The 21386-nt window shown below is 37.0% G+C and overlaps 1 protein-coding gene across 5 annotated transcripts in view; it reads left to right on the plus strand.

Moving 5' to 3' along the window:
- The window catches only part of GPR63 (G protein-coupled receptor 63), a 51736-nt gene that overhangs the window by 4541 nt on the left and 25809 nt on the right, over positions 1 to 21386 (plus strand). For 2 of the 5 annotated variants that reach the window (XM_053904643.1, XM_053904644.1), the window contains exon 3: positions 1512 to 1622. The exons of the other annotated variants lie outside the window; for them this stretch is intronic. The gene's annotated coding sequence lies outside the window, so the exon portion shown is untranslated. The remainder of the gene's footprint in view (positions 1 to 1511; positions 1623 to 21386) is intronic. 5 annotated transcript variants of the gene reach the window in all.

Here is a 21386-nt window from a genome sequence, read left to right on the forward strand (position 1 = left end):
TTCACCTCTTCCTATTTTTTTTTTTTTTAAATAAATTTTAGAGAAAGAACATTCGCAGGCGTTTAAAGATGCTTGAAGTTGGATCAGAATAGGAGTTTCAACTGAAAGTTACTTAAGAATCAGTTAACTAACATTCATGTCAGGTGTTCAGTACAGTGGCTGAGGGTGTCAGCTGCAGGGTTTTTGATCGAAGATCGTCTCCGGAGGATACAGATTCACAGGCAGGTGGAGTGGAAAGGGGCGACTCCAGCCAGATCATCCATTGTCTTCCAGAGGGAAAAATGTTGCATTTTGTACACAACCACAAGTGTTTACTTGTAATAAAAATCTGTTCTTTTCATCATTTTAGCTTATTTTTGCCATTACTTCTAGGCTGTATGTGAAGCAGGCCACCTTCTGCTCCATTTTGATTAAGTTTGTACAAATAGTAGTGCCTTCTGAAGTTTTACTGTCTAACAGTAGCAGAAAGTCTGTTCTTTAATTCTTTCAGCTAGTTCCCACTCAGTATTTCTTCAAACATGTTTCCTTTTTTTGAATTATTGAGCTCTTTAATAAAAGGAGTTTGGGTTGAAAGTTTCCCCCATTTTCCATGATAGGCTTTGGGTACATTTGTTCCCACAGAGAGGTTTAATGATGTTGGGAACTTCTCATTTTTGTTTCCATATTTTGTAAATAGTTGCTATTGTAAAGTTTCAAATATTTATTCTTTTTTAAAAAAATGTTTATTTTGAGAGAGAGATCATGAGTGAGAGTGGGGGAGGGGCTGGGAGAGAGGGAGAAAGAATCCCAAGCAGGCTTTGTGCTGACAGTGAGGGGCTAGAACTCAGGAACAACGAGGTCATGACCTAAGCCAGAGGCTTAACTGACTGAGCCACCCAGGGGCCCCTCAAATATTTACTTTTTATCCTTATGCTATAATAGATATTTTTTCCTTATGAAAGTGACACTTGTTCATCATAGAACATGTAGAAAATCCAGACAAAATCAAAAAAATCCCAAATCAAAAGAAAAGAAAAAAAGGAAAATTACCCCAACAGATAACAATTATTAATATTTTGGGGCACATGGGTGGCTCAGTCAGTTAAATGTCCGGCTCTTGGTTTCAGCTCAGGTCATGATCTCACAGTCTGTGAGTTCCAGCCCCATGTCGGTCTCTCACTGGCACTGTGCAGCCTGCTTGGGATTCCCTTTCCCTCTCTCTCTGCCCCCCACCCCCGTTCGCTCCATTTTCATTTTCAGCCTCCTTACTGTATTACCGTCTGACCTCCTGCCCGCAAATCTGATGCATGGTAGAACAAGTAGATACTGTTTCCTGTGTAGTCATCTCTAAGATTTAAAAATATTCTGCTTTTTGTCCTTTGCTGCCAACTCTGGGACTCTTAGTGTCCTGAGTATATGTGTGTGTCTATATATCTATATTTTACCTATATGTTCATCTGTATTTTTCTCTCTTTCTGTCAATAATATGAAACCTCATCTTGAAATTTTTTAATGCTTTTGTTTTATTTTAGAGACAGACTGGGAGGAAGGCAGAGAGAGAGAGGGAGACACAGAATCCCAAGCAGGCTCCAGGCTCTGAGCTGTCAGCCCAGAGTCCGACGCGGGGCTCAAACTCGTGAATGGTGAGATCATGACCTGAGCCAAAATCAGATGCTTAACTGACTGAGCCACCCAGGTGCCCCTGAAACCTCATCTTAACCAGAAATTACCTTTTGAAACCAGATAAATATCACTCTGGCCATCACAGAAACATAGTCACTTCTAGGGAAAAAATGAGATACTAAAATGGGTAAAACCCAGGAAAAGGTCATGTGTAGACTGATGGTTAAATGTAGAGAGAAATTCTCAACGTTGTTTTTATGACCATAGTGACAGTTAGCCATCAGACATGACCCTAACGAAGGCAGAGTCACGTTTGCATTTTCATGTATATTTTTCATTTTTAGGATTTGGTCCTGGATGTTAAAGGAAAGAGAAAGTAAACCCATATGTACCAAACATATTTTCTGGGCCAGTTATTTTTTCAGGCATTGTTTTCTTCGCTGAAATAATTTGCTTTCCTCGTTTCTCTGAGGTTCTCTGTTCCCTTGGTATGCACTTCAGGATGAATTTTTTGTTTAGGTGAATATCACTCCCCCTCTGTAATATCTCAGAGAATAAGAACCATATCTTTGTTTGGCATGGAATGTCACAGGTAGGTAAAGATTGAATAGGTAAATTGTTTTCATGAGACCATGTGAATGTTCACTGTTTACATGGTCAAGTTCAGAATATGCTATTGAAACTGATTTTACTATGTAATTTTTTAAAAGAACATTTATTGTGAAGTACATTGTACATATAAAAATGCATAAAGGGTATTTATAAGTTAAAAAAATTGAATACCCATGGACCTACTACCAGAATTAAAAAGTATGATATACCTAGAATCCCTCTGTTTCCTCATTCTCCACCTAAAGTCAATGCTTGCTTTATCTCTAAAGCAGCATATTCTTTAGTGTTGGTTATTTTTGGACTTTTCGTAGAAGGAATTATATTAATTATCTATACTTTTATGCTTGCTTATTTGTTTGCTGTTACGTTTTTGAGATTTATCAATGTTCATAGCTATCATTTGTTTACATTTTTGTTTAGTGTTTTGTATGAATTCTGCAATTTATCCATTCTACTTTAAGGGACATTTGTCATTATAACTAGGTTTTCAGAAGTGTAAAGTATTAGCATAAGGTTTCCCTGATATTCTTTTGTCTGTTTAATTATCGCTGCATCTGTGATATGTCCCATTTTTTAAAAAAACTGCTGATTTGCTAATTTCTCTTTCAGTCTCCTTTAGTCCTGAGATATATAATTTCTCTTAATCTGTTCAAAGAACCAGCTTTTGGCTTTGCTGGTCATCTCTATCATATGTTTTCTCTTTCATTTTTGCTCTTTTATTGTCTTTCTTCTGTGTTCTCAGGTTTATTCTGCTATTCTAATTTCTTAGGTTGGGTACTTAGCTCATTAACTGTGAATCTTGCCTCATTAGAGGATAGTTAATTTCCCTTGAATCACTACATTAGCTGCTTATCAGAAATATTTATGGGGGCGCCTGGGTGGCTCAGTTGGTTAGGCATCCAACTTGACTCAGATCGTGATCTCACATCTGGTGACTTCCAGCCCCGTGTCAGGCTCTGTGCTGACAGCTTGATCCTGGAGGCTGCTTTGGATTCTGTGTCTCCCTTTCTCTCTGCCCCTTCCCACTCATGCTCTCTTTCCCTCTCTCAAAAATAAATAAACATTAAAAAAATTTTTAAAAATAAATTTTTGTGTAGTGTTTTTGCTATCATATAGTGCCGTTTGCTGTGATTTCTAGCTTCTAAATATACTTTGTTGTTGCTGCTGATTTCTACTCTACTTGTGATGTGGTCAGAGCATGTGGTTTCTATCATAGTAGTTCTTTGATGCTTTTTGATGTAAGCTTCATGGGCTAGCACAAACGTTCTGTTTTTAAATAAATGTTCCACGTGTAACTTGAAAATAATGTGTATTCTCCAGTTTCTGGGTGCAGTGTTGCATGTGGGTCCATGGGTATCCATAAGATGAAAGTTTCAACTGTGTTGTTTAAATATTTATACTTATTGACAGTTTTGTCTCCTTGATCATTCACTTACTGAGAAATTATAATAATGGATTTGTCAATTTCATCTTGATTATTTACCTTTGCTTATACATTCTGAGGTTTGATATTAGATGCTTTATAATCAGACTTTTAAATATTGTCATGGTAAATTAAACTTTTTATTATATGTAATGACCTTCTAAGTCTCTGATAGTGCTGGGATGCCTGGGTGGCTCAGTTGATTAAGCCTCCAGCTCATGATTTCAGCTCAGGTCATGATTTCATGGTTCGTGAGTTCCAGCCCTGTGTCAGGCTCTGTGCTGACAGTGTGGAGCCTGCTTGGGATTCTCTTTCTCCCTCTCTCTCTGCCCCTCCCCCACTCACTCTCTATCTCTCTCTCAATCTTTCAAAATATTAAACATTAAAAAAAATCTCTAATAGTTCTATATGACTTAATATTTTTTCTTTGATATTAATAAAATGATATAGGGTTCTCTATGATCAACTTGACATAGCTAATGTTTTTAGATGTGTCTTTTGTAAATAGCATATAGCTGGATCTTTACTTCAGAGTTTAGTCTTTTTATATTTAGAATAAAGACTGGTATATTCTGGTTCATTTATTCTCATTATGTATTTTCTGTTCTTTTTCTGTGTCTTTCTACTCTCCTTTGTTGCTTTCTTTTAGATAGATTGATTTTCCACTTTCTTTACTATTCTTTTTATTTTGAGGGTTAGGAGATTACTACATAGTCAGTATCTACTTTTTTAGTAGATACCCAGACAGTTCTATGCATACTTGTATTAATCTTGTCTAAAGTTAATATCTTGTCTAAAGTTGTGGACTGAATTGTGTCCCCCCAGAATTCATATGCTGAAGCTTTAACCCCCAATGTGATTTTATTTGGAGACGGGGCCTATAAGGAGACAAGGTTAAATGAGGACATTGGGTATGGCCCTAATCTAATTAAGACTGGTGTTCATATAAAAAAGAGGAAGAGACACCAGAGATCTTTCTCTTCCTTCTGCACATGCGCAGTGGAAGGGTCATGTGAGGACAAAGTGAGAAGGTGGTTGTCTGTAAGCCAGGATGAGAGGTCTCACCAGAAACCAACACTGATAATCACCTTGATCTTGGACTTTTAGGTTCTAGAACTATTAGAAAGTAAATTTCTGTTGTTTAAACCACCAGTCTGTGGTATTTTATGTTAGTCCTAGCAGACTAATGCATTCTCCTTTTCTTCTGTTTTCTTTTTTCTAAAGTTTATTATTTATTTTTAGAAAGCGAGAGAGTGAGTGGGGGAGAGAATGTGGGTGGGGGGAGGGGCAGAAAGAGAGAGAGAGAGAGAGAGAGAGAGAGAGAGACAGAGAGACAGAGAGGGAGAGAGAGAATCCCAAGCAGGCTCCACACTGATAGTGCAGAGCCTGATGTGAGCCTTGAACTCATGAACGTGACATCATGACCTGAGCCAGAATCAAGAGTCAGACATTTAACTGACATTAATTCTTCTTTTAAAAACATGCAAATTCCTTAGAATTTTTTAACTCTTAATGATACTCATTTCCAACTTATGTGTTTTTGCTGATGAGTATTTTAGTTCTAGCCTATTTTTTTTTTCTCTTTTAAGTTAAATGTTAATTGCTGTTAACATAAAGGTGTTAAACCATGTATTTGTATCTGTCCTTACCATTCCTTCCTGGATGTCAGACCTTCTATGTGGGATCACTTTTTTTCTGCCTGAAGTATATGCTTTTCTTTTCCTTTATTGAGGGTGTGTGTGTGAGAGAAGAAAGAGACAGATTTTTGTGTGATAATCCTTTTATTCCACCTTGGTTCTGGAAAGACTCCATGGTATTGAATTTGAATTTGGCAGTTATTTTCTTTGTGCGCATCAAGAAATATACTTTCATTGTCTTCAGAATTGTACTGTTGCCATTGAGAATTAAGCAGTCAAGTGAATTTTTTTCCTTTGTAGGGAAATCTGTCTTCTCCTCTAGTACCATCTAAGATCTTTTAAAGATACTCAGGTATTCTCTTTCTTCTTAAAGATATTCTCCTACTTGCTCTCTCTTGTTTCCGAATTTTCAGTTTGATATTTCTGGATATGAATTAAAAATCTGCTTGGCATTAGACAGATTACATTTGGGAACTAGCATCTTTAGGAATTCTGAAAAGTTCTGTTTCTTATCTTTTGAATATCTCCTCTCTATTAATTTAAAGATCTCCTTTTGGAACCTTAACTGCATCCTTGTTAGGCCTTCTGTATTATCTTCCTTGTTTCTTACCCCTTTAATGTCTTGATTACATTTGGGAAAACTAATGTTTCTATTTGCAGTTTACTAATTCATTTCAGCTGTGTCTAATATTTCACTTTGCTGATTTTGTTTTTAATATTGGTTATTGTATTTGTATTTCTAGAACCTTATTTGATTCTTTTTCATATTTGCTTATCTCCTACTCATAATATCAACAATTTTTTATTTTATATTCTAATAACATCTATAACTGAAGTCATTTGGTGGGTCGGTTTCTGTCTGCCCCCCCAACCCCCACTCCCAGCTTCTTAATCACTAATGTTGCTTTTATCATTTTAAGGTTATGATTTTTGACTATGAGCTGCTCAATTTCTTTGGAATTTTATCTGTGGTACTTGTATCAGGCCTGGGTTGAAGGTGGGTTCCTCCAGAGGGGAAATGTATTTTGCTTCTGCGACTAGCTTGGGCACTCTCTTGACCTGGACACATTTTAAATCCGATTTCTCCTTGAAGGTTTTATTTTATTTATTTTTTAATTAAAAAAGAAATCTCAGTACTAATTGGTAGTTACAAATCCTTTGGGGAAATCATCCATCTAGCACCAGACTCAAGACCTACAGTTTTCTTTTTCTTTGCCCTTTTGGCATGGAGGAATTTTTTATTCATTTCAAACATACAGCAAATGTAGCCCTTTGAAGCTTGGTTGCTGTTGGGGTTTTCTGACAAATATTATAATGCTATAATCCCAACTCATTAAATCTGACTGTACTGAAGAAACTTTGTTTCTGAGATTGTAGACATGTCCAAAATAGGATATCTTTGTTTTTCAGATTAATATGCAAACCTTAGCTACTAACTATAGGGTGTTTGCTTTTGAAAAGAAAAAGCAGACACTAATATGTCAGCATATGATGGCAAGCCTCTTATTTTTTCCCGTTTTAACTCCAATTTTATAGTTTATTTTCCTCTGCTGATAAATTTGAAATATTGGTATTAGCACTTTCTCTTCCTAAGCCATAAACTTCATCTCGTTTACCTTCCCTTAGTATTTAATCTTGGTTTTGTTCTTTAGGGAGTTAGTGCAGGCATCTTATTTTTTCAATTATTTGGTTACACCTGGTTACATCTTTGAACTTGAAAAACACTGCCAGTCACATTTAGCTGTCTGTTGCTTCAGATTTCTGCCTTTAAAATGGTAGTAGGGAAAGTTTAAAAGCTACCCAGGGTCTGCATTGCCCTTATTTATACTCTCAAAAGCAGCAAGTGAAAGATGGCAAGCGGCAGGGTTCTTCTGGGGGGCTCACTTCTGAAAAGGAGTAATTATTCTATGATTATTTCAAATGGTTACATCTTGGTAAATATTTTAAGAAGCATATAGTTTTCTCTTTTGTTATAACATACTCATTTTTTCCCTTTAACCCTACGTAGGTTAGATGCGTGGGTACAGCCTTGGTTGTGATGAACAGTTAAAATAGAAGGAGTTTAAGAACGTCAGAATTTATTTCTCCATGCTCAGTTACTGTGGATTAGCTATAAAAACTTAGATACAGTGATAAAATGAAGCCAAAAAAAAAGGCCTAAGTAATTAACTTGAATACCTTTGGATAATTATTCCATTCATCAGGTGCTAATTACCCATGTCATAAACTTAGCTTTTACTATTTTCTCTGCTCTTTTTATGAAATAATTTTTCTTTTGCATTTTGAGTTTTAAAGTCCATTTTTTATCCTATTAATTTTCCTCATCTTGCATAGCGAGGCACCAGTATGGAAATGATTTCTGAAGCTTGAATATTAGAATCTTATTCTGCTAAGGTCTTTGTTCATATCTAGATTCTAAATTGTAATAAAATTCCAGGAAAAGATCTTTCTGGTAATTTTTTGTAATGAATAGACAGAACACTCATATGAAAACCCACATTACATAAAGCATCCATTTTGTGTGTGGCCCTGTCGAAGGGGAGTTTTCTGTTTATCTAATATAAACTTGAGACTTGGATTGATCATTTCACTGAATGCTGTCCCTTCTAGAATCTATGTTAAATTCTGCGCATTCTACTCAATTCCAGCATAATATGTATTCTGCATATAAGAAGAATTTTTACATTTGTTTAATCAACCATTAGGCAAACTACATTTGGGCCCTTTTGGTGCAGTGGTTCTTGCCCTTATTGAATATAGACCACACACACACACACACACACACACACACACACACACACACACACACCCCACTTTCTGGCATCACTCCTTTATAATGCTGTATGTGCTATAGGGGAAATCAAACGAGAAGTGGACGTGAATAAACTATAATACAATTGGAAAAACCCCACGTAAGTATAAGCAATGACGTTTGTACAGCAACATTTAGTGCTCTCCATCCTCCCTTTTTTTTGTGTAAGAGGCAATCTAGGAATTGCAATTTCGACTACTGCATGTGCAGTTGACATTTGGCTAGTGAAGTCCCTATGGGCACTCGGTCTTACCAGCTGTATGTCAGTTGCATAGGCACTTTGTAAACTTGTAAGGCTTTTACTGATGCTTTGATCTTTGAGCAGAGTACTAGAGCATCACTAGCAGCATCACTGGTAAAGTCAGTGGGTAGCCCACTAATGAACAAACACCACAACCTCAACCCAAATCCTTTCTCCCTGTGATTTTGTGGTGCATGATGAGGAATTGTTCTTTGGTGTTTAGAATGCAACTATTTTATCACCTTGATTTTGTTTTTCTTTAATTTCTAAAGGTTCAAAATGAATATTGCAGATTTTCTTTAAAAGATTTGTTTGCTGAGGCATGATTTGTGGTGTAGGAGGGGAGAGCAGGGTGGGGTTGGGAGGTGATATGCAGTACTTTGAATTTAGAATGCCAGTTGTGGAACACTTTTTACTTAGAATGATCCTTTCCCATTGTTGGAAGTACAGCAAACCTGATTGAAAATTTAAATTTAGAAATAACAGAAATGGAAATAAGGTTAGGTTAGAGGAGATAATTATTTTTATGCATGCATTCTGCTTTAGGGTAACATTTAGTGGAATCCTTCACTTACTGAGGTTTCAAGAACCATTTTTATGAATTAAAAATTATTTGTCAAAAATTTGGTTTTAGAAAACTTTTTTTAGGACCATGTGCATTTCATAAAGTTGTATTTATTCTTGCAATGAAACATTCCCACTTTTAGTCTTCATTTATTTATTTGTATTTTTTATTTTATTTTATTTTATTTTATTTTATTTTATTTTATTTTATTTTATTTTATTTTATTTTATTTTATTTTATTATTTTTAACTGTCTATGACCTGTTTTCTCCCACCTCACCCACCAAAAATAAAACTGAATACAACATAAACTATAACTTTAAAACCAAATTATACTGGTCTTTAGCCTAGTACTTTTGGGCTCATTATTGTGGATAGTAGCATACTAACACAGAGCATGAGATTTAGAGACTATGGCAAGTCTATGCATATAGATGAGAAATGATGTTTTCTCTGTTTTCTTCTCTTTGAGAGTCCTGAGTTTTCCTTCACAGCACACAGAATCCTTTGGTTGTTTATTTTATGTTTGTGTGTGCTTGGTATAAGTCAGGGTTCTCCAGGGAAACAGACAGTAGGAGATACATGTGATTTATTATGAGCAATTGGCTCATATGATTCTATAGGTGGAGATGTCCTGTGATCTGCCATCTGCAAGCTTGGAGACCCAGGGAAGTTAGGGCCAGTGATATAAGTATCAGTTGAGGGTAGAAAGCAGGTTGGTGTTTCAGCACAGTCAGGCAGAGTGCAACATCCCCCTTCCTCTGCCTTTTTTTGTTTAGGCTTTGCATAGATTGGATAATGCTCAACCACACTGGGGAGAGTAGTCTCTTTACTCTACCAATTCAGATGCTAATATTATCCAGAAACACCATCACAGACACACCTAGAAATAACATTTAAACCAGGCACCCTGTGTCCCTGTCCATCACAATGAGTCACCACACTAAGACTTGTGTTACGTAAGATCAGGAGATCTGTTTTGTTCTCCATTGTATGCTATGCTTAGAAGCTGGTTTAGAGCAGGTGCTTAATAATTATTTGTTAAAGGAAAGAAGGAAATTGATTTAAAGAAATTTATAAGTCAGATTGAAAATTATATGTCAAAGATTTATATAAGATACATGGGTAGTGGGCTACCTGGCTGGCTGTCGGTGGAATATACAACTCTTGATTTTGGGGTTGTGGGTTTGAGCCCTGCGTTGGGTGTAGAGATTACTTAAAAATAAGATGTTTAAAATGCATGGGTAGCATGGTGGAAGACTGCGCATCAGGGCAAAATATGCAAGTGAAGGTAATTTCAGTTGGCATGGAATGACTCTATTGACATTTTGTTCGTCTTTGTCTGGTGGCTCCTTTGAATACTAAAATTAAAGTCTTCATAGATTTTTGACTCTAAGTATTTTAAGTATGACCTTTAGATTTTTCAGAATCTTCCCAAGTTAACCAGAATTATTTTGATCATGGCAGTGAATCAAGGTCAAACAGATTTGCCATTATTTCTGAGGATGAGTCAACATTGCTCTACAGCAATCTTATTTTGAAATGGCATACTAACAACAGAATGATCTTTAATTCGGTGCTGTTACTCCTGTGTTATCTTCTAGCTTAGTAATTGCATATTTTCCTGTATGTTCATTATTGGAATTTGCTATGGTAATTAATTAATTTCCATATGACAGGATCAAGGGGCCAGTGATTTAAGCAGCCTTCTTTAAAAAAAGAAAAGATACAGTTGGCCACTATACATATATAATCAAGAGATTATTTGAGATCTCTTGTGATATCATTAAGGTCTTCTGATTCTACATTCTGTGAAATTTCTATGATACTGTAAGAGAACATATGTTTAGTTGTTGCAGGTGAGGTGAGGTGAGGTAGTAAAGTGGTGGGGTAGGGAGTCTCATAAACTGTCTTATATCAAGAGATCATGTTTGAACTATCTTAGGCAGTGACATTGTCCAGATGTGTAGGAAGAAAGAGACTACGACCTAAGCATATTTGTCCCCACTTATTTTTAGTAGACAGGTAGCATGTCATATGAATCCAGCACAGGACCTGGCACATGGTTGATGCCCTAGACATTTGTGTTGAACTGATTTGGCTTGAGCTCTCAGGGGCAGTCATAGTCACAGTCACAAATCATGTTGTTACGAAAAAGAAATAGGCTATACTTCAGTTGCGCTTAGAGATGGGGGAATAAAATGGGCATGGTTGTAGTGGACTGTTTCTGAAAGGTCTAGGAAGGAATATATAGACTTCCATCATGTTTGAAGCAACGAAAGAGCAAGAGAAGCTGTATGTATCTCTTTTGTTCTGAAAAAAGACTATTAAAAGTCACTGTTCTGAATAAAGGGGGCAGATGCTGGAGTGGAGAAGGTCAGAGGGAGAGAAACAGAGGTATGTCAAAATCATAGTGCAGAATCTTGAAGTGAGAAACAGATTTAAGTTCAGTTTGGGGTGAGAAAGAGAAAACAGTCATTTGCAAGGGTAATGGAGTAGCATCCCAAATGTCACTGCAGTGCTGGCGTTGTAGAGGACATGGTTTTCTTTTTTGGCCTGAATTGAACTGCTAGCTCGTATTTATTGAGCACTGATAATGCGTCAGTACTTTACATTTTCTGTCTCAATGTAACGCTTACAACAGCTTCATGAACTAAGGTGTATTATCGTGATCTCCATTTTTCTGAGGAACCAAGAGATGAGGTAATCTGCCCTGTGACACAGTTTGTAAATAGCAACCAAGTACTGTAAGTGAACCAGGTTCACTGCTAAGGTGAACATGGTGGGCATCTGGAGGAAGAGTATGGAAGTTGCTCAGTTGGACACTTAATGGTGGCCCTGACTTTTTATTCCTTCCAAAGGACAGGCCAAATCATTTGCAGTAAGAGGCAGTGGAGAAGAAATACCAGTACGGTAGTAGAAAACATCAGTTTTGATTAGATAAATTTATTTGAAGGCTTTGGAAACAAACTCTCATTGTGCTAACTTTGTGTCTATTAATGAAAAATTAATTCTAATTCTCATGCAGATAGGATGGGTAGAGCGTTACTTAAGAGAACAGGTTTAGGGGCACCTGGGTGCCTCTGTGCTGACACCTGGAGCCTGCTTTAGATTCTGTGTCTCCCTCTGTCTCTGCCCCTTCCCTGCTCATGGTCTGTCTGTCTCCCTCAAAAATAAATAAACATTAAAACAGTATTTTAAGAGAACAGGTTCAAAGAGTGGAGTATAGCTGATGTTGTACTCAGAAATTCTGATGATGCTAAAGTGGGATTAAAAGAAAAAACTCTTGAGGTGCCTGGGTGGCTCAGTCAGTTAAGCATCCCGACTTCAGCTCAGGTCATGATCTCAGGGTCCGTGAGTTCGAGTCCCATGTCAGGTTCTATGTTGACAGCTCAGAGCCTGGAGCCTGTTTTGGATTCTGTGTCTCCCTCTCTCTCTGCCACTCCCCTACACACATTGTGTCTCTCAAAAATGAATAAATGTTAAAAAAAATTAAAAACTCTTGAGTTAGCATGAAAATAAAAATAGGCAGGGTTTGTTTATTTGTTGTTGTTTTTGGTTTTTTTTTTTTGCTTTAAATTGCATTGATTCCCAGGGAATGTTTTTGGGAACCAGAATGGTGATGTAGAGATTAATATGAAAAAGTAGGCACTGGTTTTTTGTTTTTTTGCTTATGTGTGTGTGTGTGTGTGTGTGTGTGTGTGTGTTTTAATTTTTTAATTTTTTAATTTTTTTAGTAGGTGAATAATTGGAGGAAATATGGGGTACTTTAAAAAGTAGTGACTAGATAAATGATCATATTTAAAATTTATGGTTTTGGGGATAACAAATTCTATTCTCATAAGTCTGTTATACCCTTCAAGGATTGATGGGAGTACATTTCTTGCATAATAATGGAATAGGATGGTACACTTGATTAATTCCTCTGGTCACCAGTTTCTAAATTTTCAAATATTGTATTATGTTTTAGCTATGGCCAGTAGGCATCATGAGATAGAAGGATGCTTATTTTGCTTCTGTAATGTCTTTCCTATGGAATAGAGTTTTTTTTTTTTAAAGAAATATCTTAATGATCATTGAAAATGTTATGTGAAAATGTTGTTTAAGCAGAATTTTTTCTTGAATATAGGAAATCTCATTTGGCAAGATTTGGAAAATACATAAAAATACAGAAAATACAAAGAAAAAGTATTGCTAAGAAACTTACTGGTCAGAAACATGTATTGATATTTTGATGTGTTTCCTTCCAGTCCCTTTTAAGAATTAAAAAAAAAAACATAGCAAGAGCATACTGTATAAACAGCTTTGTCTGTTTCCTTCACTCAACATGTTTGCATAATATTTTCTTATGTCGTTAAATACTCTTCAGAAATAGTTTTAATGGCTGTATAGCATTCTATGATATAAAGCACATAATTAGCTCAAACTGTTTCCTTAATCTGAATAGGTTGGCTTTATTTTCTTGCTATCATGTACATGAAATTTTTTAACAGTTTTATTTTTTTTAAATGTTTGCTTATTTTTGAGAGAGAGAGAGAGAGAGAAAGAGAGAAAGGGGGAGACACAGAATATGAAGCAGGCTCCAGGCTCCAAGCTGTCAGCACAAGCCTGATGCGGGGCTCAAACTCACGAAACATGAGATCATGACCTGTGCTGAAGTCGGACACCTAACCGACTGAGCCACCCCGGCATCCCAGCAGCTTTATTGAGATATATTTAACATTTCATAAAATTCAGCCATTTCAAATGCATAGTTCAGTGGTGTTCAGTAATTTTGCCAAGTGATATAACCATCACCATAATTGATTTTTGAACATTTTCTAACCCCAGGTAAGATCCCTCACACTCATTTACAGTTAATCTCCCCTCCCATCCTTAATCCCAGGCAACTGCTAATCTACTTTCTTTCTCTATACAAGTAATTGACTCTTCTGAATAATTCATATGATTGAAATTATGTATTATGTGGTTTCTTGTGACTGATTTCTTTTGCTTACCTTAGTATATTTTGAGGCTCATCCTTAACAACATAGCAATATCTGTACTTTATTCCTATTCATTGCTGAACAGTATTCCATTGTAGGGATATATACATTTTGTCCGTCCATTCTTCAGCTGATGGGCATTTAGGTTGTTTCCAGTTTTGTGCTATTAAGAATAATGCCACTGTGAATGTTCACATGCAAGTCTGTGTCTGAACACACATTTCATTTCTCTTGGGTTGATACCTAGGAATGGAATTGCTGAGTTGTATGGGAGTTTTATGTTGGACTACTTGAGAAACTACCAAATTGTTTACCAAAATGGTTCCACCATTTTACATTCCTACCAGCAGTATATGAGGGTTCCTATTTCTCCATATCCTTACCAACATTTGTTATTGTCTGTCATTTATTATGGTCATTCTAGTGGATGTGAAATATTTCAGTGAGTTTTTTTTTTTTTGATACTTATTTATTTTTGAGAGACAGAGTGTGAGCAGGGGAGGGGCAGAGAGAGAGGGAGACACAGAATCTGAAACAGGCTCCAGACTTTGAGCTATCAGCACAGAGCCCAATGGGGGCTCGAATACACGAACCGCGAGATCATGCTCTGAGCCGAAGTCAGACGCTTAAACAACTGAGTCACCCAGGTGCCCCCTCAGTGCATTTAAAAAAAAAAAATTTAATGTTTTATTTATTTTTGAGACAGAGAGAGACAGAGCATGAGCAGGGGAGGGACAGAGAGAGAGGGAGACACAGAATCCAAAGCAGGCTCCAGGCTCTGAGCTGTCAGCACAGAGCCCGAGGCGGCTCGAACTCACAAACCGTGAGATCATGACCTGAGCCAAAGTTGAATGCTTAACCAACTGAGCCACCCAGGTGCCCCTCAGTGCATTTTTAATATACATTTCCCTAATGACAGTGATGTTGAACATCTTTTCACACACTTATTAGGTATTTGTGTATCTACTTTGTTGATTTGTCTATTCATCTCTTTTGTTCCTTTCTCAAATGGATTTGAATATTATTAAGTTATGAGGGTTCTTTGCACATTCTGGGTACAGGTCTTCTATTTGATAGGAGTTTTGCATATACTTTCAGTCTGTTTCTTGGCTTTTTGTTTTCTTAATTATGTTATCTGAAGTGCAAAATTTTTGAGTTTTGCTGTTTTGGTGTCATATCTATGAATTCTTTGCCTAACCCAAGGTCTGGAAGATTTTATATATACTTTAATTACTTGAACTTTTAAAGGGTATTTAAAAATATTTCTTAAGAATGGATCCTGAGAGGGGCGCCTGGGTGGCTCAGTCGGTTGAGTGTCCGACTTTGGCTCAGGTCATAATCTCACGGTTTGTGGATTCGAGCCCCGCGTCGGGCTCTGTGCTGACAGTTCGGAACCTGGAGCCTGCTTCAGATTCTGTGTCTCCCTCTCTCTCTGCCCCTCCCCTGCTCACACTGTGTCTCTCTCTGTCTCTCAATAATGAATAAACGTTAAAAAAAATTTAAGAATGGATCCTGAGAAGTAAAATTTCTACAAACTTGTAATACATTTATTTTTAATAAAGTTAAAAAATATTACATATAAGCAGGAAGGTGTACAAATCAAGGGCATAGCTCAGTGAAATTTGAAAAAGTGAATACATGTATATAACCACCACAGATGGTCCATCATCCTAGGAACCCCAGAACCTCCTAGAAGGTCCTTCCCAGTCATTAATTGTACTCTTCCCCAAAGGTAAGCAGTAATACCAACACCAAAGATTCATTTTACCTGTTTTTGAATTTTATGTAAATGGAGTAATACTGTATATACATTTTTGTGTCCATGTCTTTTGCTCAGTATTGTATTTGTGAGATTCATCCATGTGGTATGTTGCAGTAGCTTGTTCATTTTCATGGTTGTACAGTATTTCATTATATGAATATACCACATTTGTCAGTGCTACTTTTTTTTTTTAATCAGTGCTACCATTGATGGGCATGTCTGTTCTAATATTTGGCTATTTCAAATAGTGCCATTAGGAATATACTTGTACTTGACTTGTAGTACAGAAAATGTGAACATTTCTGTTGAGCGTATACTCAGGAGTGGGATTGCTGGGTTATAGAGCAGGCATAACTGCAAATTTACCATAAATGGTACCAGTTTTCCACTCCCAACAGCAATGAATGAGAGTTCCATTTGCACCTTGTTGTGACCAGTAGTCATTGTTTTCTGTCTTTCTAATTTTACCCATTCTGTTAGATTTGCCTTTTTTGTGTTTTGTTTTGTTTGTTTGCATTTCCCTGGTGAATAATGAGGGACTGCACCTGTTTTGTTGTGTGTGTGGCTATTTGGGTATCTTTCTTTGTGAAGTTTTTATTTAGTTCCTATGCTCATTTCTCACCTGGATGTGTTTGTGTTTTTCATAAAAATTCATCAGCATTAAAAATATATATATATATTCAGGGCATGAGTCCTTTGTCAGTTATGTGATTGCAAGTGTCTTTTTCCTTTTCACCTGCCTTTTCATTTCCATAATGATCCGTTTTGGTCAATTTATCAATCTTTTCTTCATAGCTAGTGCTTTTGATGTTCCATTTGTGTCTTAAAAAATAAACTTCATTTGGAAACTTAATTAAGAAACCCAAACTTGAGCCAATTAGGTTGGTGTTTGGTTGTTAGGAGAGCCCTTCAATTTCCTGTCCATGCCTCGTCTGAGAATGAAGTCCTTTGGAAGTCGTTCCACCACCCTCCCGTGAGCCCTGAACACCAGCTTCCAGCTGCGGGACGCTAGTACAGACCGTGCTCTGCTCAGCTTCTCAGCCTCCCAGCTGCCTCTATTACTCAACTTTAAGCTTCTCAGCTGCTTTTAAGCCTTTCAGCTGCCATGTTTCAGGATTTTTGCCTCTCAACTGCCTTGAGAAAGCCTCTGAGCTGGCATTTTAGAACCGGCTCAGACCTCAGAGGAAAAGTATCATCAAATGCAGAGCCACCTCACGTTTCTCTGTGCTTCCTTCTCTCTGAGATCTTGACCTCTCAAGTTCTCCTTGCTTTGGTAACTCTTAGATGCCTTCAAAGAAGTTTTTAGTTACTTATTTTATTTTTTATATTAGAGGGAGACAGAGAGAGTGCCAGAGGAGGGAGAGGAGCAGAGGGGGAGAGAGAGAGACACAGAGAGAGAGAGAGAGATGGAGAATGAATCTTAAGCAGGCTCCACGCTCATCACAGAGCCCGGTGCTCTGGAATCATGACCTGAGCCGAAATCAGGAGTCAGATGCTCAGTCGACTGAGTCACCCAGGCACCCCCAAAGAAGTTTAAAGAAAAATTATCCAGCTTTTTCAGTTGTTCTTGGTGAGAACATTGGTCTACCACAAGCTTGTCTTTCTTTTCCAGGAAAGGAAGTCCCTGGGGATATTTTTAAGAATGTTGATATAGCCTGCTGAAATACTGTAAGGTTGCATTAACTGGTAGAGTATCAGTTTCCTAGACTTATTTTCATCTTTTTTAAACCTTTGAAAGTTTGTTAGGCAAAAATAACATTGTAATTTTCTTTTAATTTCAATTTTAGCGAGATTGAACACTGAAATGATGCTTGATTTTTTTGCATCTTATATTTATGATTTATTTACTACTCTCCATTATTTCTCATTTATTTTTTTAAAGGTTTTAAATTTTAATTTAAAATTTCAGTATAGTTAACATACAGTGTTATATTAGTTTTAGGTTTACAATATAGTGATTCAGCAATTCTGTACCTTGCTCAGTGCTCATGATGTTAAGTGTACTCTTTAATTCCCTTCACCTATTTCACCAATCCCTTCCCCCAGCTCCTCTCTTCTTACTGACTTTCAAGAACTGTATAACATGGTTGGTATTAACAAGAATTCATACATCTGAAGATAAAGGGTTATTGCCTTAATGGACTTAATAATTGTCCTTTCCATTCTTTATAATATTTCAAGACTTTTGAAGGCAGCAGTTGTATCTCCTTTTGTGTTCTTTCTTGGTATCTGGTGCACAGTACAGCCCATATTAACATGAAGCAGATTGTATTAAACAGTCATGTAGAGATAGGAGCCAGGAGCTCTAGAAGATTGTTCCCTATGTCATGCTGTGTTCAGTGATTAATCACTGTGAAAAATCTCTTCAGTTACTGGTTTGTACTATATCATCTAGGAGCATGGCCTCAAGTCTAGATTGTGAGGCATCCCATTTTTGAGTCATTAACTTTTTTGTCACATCCATCCAAATCACTAACTTAGGATCAGATTGTCCTTTGTGATATATCACATTCCCTGGGGATAAGTATCTCTTCATAAACCTCCCCAAATATAAAAGAGGAATTAAACGTCTTACCTTCCTCCCATGAAGTTAAATTAGTGTCATTCCTGGAAGTGTCGTATAAATGCTGAATGGCAACTTTACCAGTTGCATTTTGAAAGAATTTAAGGGTAAGTGATTTTTAGACTGGCTGCAGAGTTCCAAAGCATGCCCATAAAAAATTTTAAAAATCTAAAGCATTCTCCATTCACAGAGTTTATCCAACTCTAACCAAGCGTTTAGATTTGAAGAAATCAGACAGTTTAATTTTTAGTCAACATTATGAAACTAGTGTCTGAGGATGAGAGATAGTGGAATTTTCCTTGCCATGTCAGGGATACTTTGGCTTTTTTAATTGTGGAAATTAGGATTTTGCTCCCAGAAATGTCCCTGTTTTAGTTACTGCCCTACCTTTTTTTTTTTTTTTTTTTTGGTCATTTCATCAACTCTGCATAAAACATAGTGTCTGCTCTCATGCTGAGTCTGGCCCTCAGGGAATGGTGTTATGAAGAAAAATAGAAGCCTTTGGGAAAGGCTGCTCTAAAAATAAAATCCTCAAGGCGTTCGACCAGGAGCATAGGCCAAATCTAGGGACGGCATTTTTAACATTACAGATTGCTGTATTAAATGGAGTAAAAGTCTCTTTCTCTTTCCTTGGATGATGAGGGAGGCAGCAAAGCATTTTGTAAAGAGCAGGAACTTTGGAGCTGGGGTGCCCTGGGTTCCAATTTCAGCTTTCCCACTGTTTATGTGATCGGAGGCATGTCAAGCTCTGAGCCTTGGTTTACTTTTCTTCACAATGGGGAAGGTGGTTTGTCAGGATTAGCAATAATATATTGAAGGTCTGGTACATGGTGGGTGTTTAAGAAATGGTAGCTGTAATTGCACATCTTAAATTTTTTCTCGTATGCTAGAATAAGACTTTCTCCCCCCTCCCTAATGGGATGTGATTCACAGTCTAGAGGCAGGTTACCTAGGTGCTAATCCTAGCGCTGCTGTTCATAGCTGTGCGACCTTGGGCAAGTGGCCTGGTTTGTAGCTCAGCTTCCTCATCTGTCAGTGAGAACGGTTATGATGCTATCTTCTGAAGTTGTTAATTACTTCATATTTGTGAAGCTCTGGAAGGGTTTCTGCTGATATGTAAGCACTAGTTAAGTATTTGATATGTAGAAGTAAACAAAGCCGACATTAATTAGTTAATAAAGGTGATAGGACTAGAGATGGGGCTAGCGACAGCATTGCTGAGTGATAAATGATGGCCTGCAAGTAAGGGAAGCAGGCGCAGACAAATTTAGCGGGATAAGACTTGGCAACTCTGAAGCTGGCACGGATTCACATGGCTGCTGTTGATCAGTAGGAATATCAGAGTGGTGGAGATATTTACTTTTAGCTCCTCTCTTGACAGCCTGCAGAGAAATGTTCTCACAAGAGTGGTTTCTGCCGTGTTCTCCACTGTCAGGAAGGAGACCAAAGGGAAGAGGAATGTGACTCGGGCAGAAAGTACTTCCATGCAGCACTCCAGAACACCATACATCTTCTCCTTTGGCTGGAAAAAAATACATATATATATATATATATATATATATATATATATATATAAATAATTGGCATACATATCTATAAATATATCTATAAATATATCTATATTTCAGGTAGAAAGTTGGAGGTCAGAGACGTCTGGATTATTTTCTGAGTACCATTGGATGTCATTGTGCATAAAATATGTTTTGTTTACTTTGAATTAGCATAAATAATACCAGAGTTTTTTTTTTTCGTTGAATTTTTACAATAATTTTATTTTATATCCTACATTTGAGCTAGTGCCAATCTTCACATAAGGCTTTGTTTTAATACAAATTGAGTATCTGGTAGACTTATACAGATGCTCATATGTTTGCCTTAATGTTCACACTTATATTAAAAAAAACCATAGCTACTGCCCAGAGATAAGCCAAAGAAGAGAAGACATCTTAAAGGTAAAACAAACTTGTAGGGGATACTCAAGAATGTGTACTATAAAATGAGAAATGAAATGTTTTTTTGTGGCAGAGTGATTTTTCTCTCCATCTCAAATTTTACAGAGATTTCTAAAAAGAAAAAGAATAAAAGCAGATGGGTTCAGTAATTTCTTAGCATGAATATTGAGAATACTTTTACCCCTGAGGGGTTTTGAAAAGTTCATCACGTTTTGTTTTGTGCAGACTTCCATTGGTCATAATAGGTATTTTAAAAGAAAGATTGATGGTGCTAAGTACAATGAATGGAGGAGGTGGAATGAATAGTTAGGCTGTACCCCACACTTGCACTGTTTTTCCTCTACCTGCAACCCTACTGTGTGGAATAGAGCAGCCCATCATTTTACCCCTGAGTTGAAAACTAGAGTCTTATTTTCTCAAGAAATCAAAGGAACTGCCTGGTGGACATTTGGAGCTGATAAGGGCAGTGCATTTGCCCCAAACAAAGCCCTTGTCTTCTTGGTGTTTGAAAGCCCACACCCTGCTTACCTTAAAAGGAAATCAGTCTTTTGAGGAGTCCAGCCTCTCCACATATAGCACTCTGCCAGCTGCTTTATTATGAGAGACCACAGAAAAACAGAGGAAACCCAACAGCAGTCATAGAGGAAAAAGTTAACCTGTCCTTTACTCAGAAACATGCATTAGATACATGAAAAGAAACAGCAGTACAAGAGTGGTAACATAAACAGAACAAATGTTCCTGGGAGAAACAGTGATTAATTAAGAAATAGAGGAGAATACATAAAAGAAAACTTGAGGGGCGTTTCAAGAAGATGACGTCTGAACAATAACAGGATGCAGCAAAATGGGAACAGTTCAAGAATAAGGAAGAACTCTTGAAAATCAGACATTTGTTTGCTGAAATTAAAACAGTGCAATGGAAAATTTGAAAGACCTATAAGGCAATCCCATGGAATGCAGTACAAGAAGAGAGGCTGGAAACTTGGAAGAAGAGCAGAGAGATAGGCTTAGTCAAGTTGATCCCAATGACCACATACTTAGAATTCCAAAAGATATGACAGAGTTAATGAAGAGTTGAAAAGATCAAATTAATAATAGAAACTTATTTTGTGCTCAGAGGCATAATCTGAATCTTCAGAGTGACAAGTTCTGAGGGCCCATCGGAATGGATGAAGATAACTTCAAGTTCAGACTAATTCTTAAGAAATTTAAGGACACTAAGTGTAAAGAAAA

The sequence above is a fragment of the Panthera pardus genome, unplaced genomic scaffold (genome assembly GCF_024362965.1).
Source record: "Panthera pardus isolate Hobbes unplaced genomic scaffold, ASM2436296v1 HiC_scaffold_17, whole genome shotgun sequence".
NCBI lineage: Eukaryota > Metazoa > Chordata > Mammalia > Carnivora > Felidae > Panthera > Panthera pardus.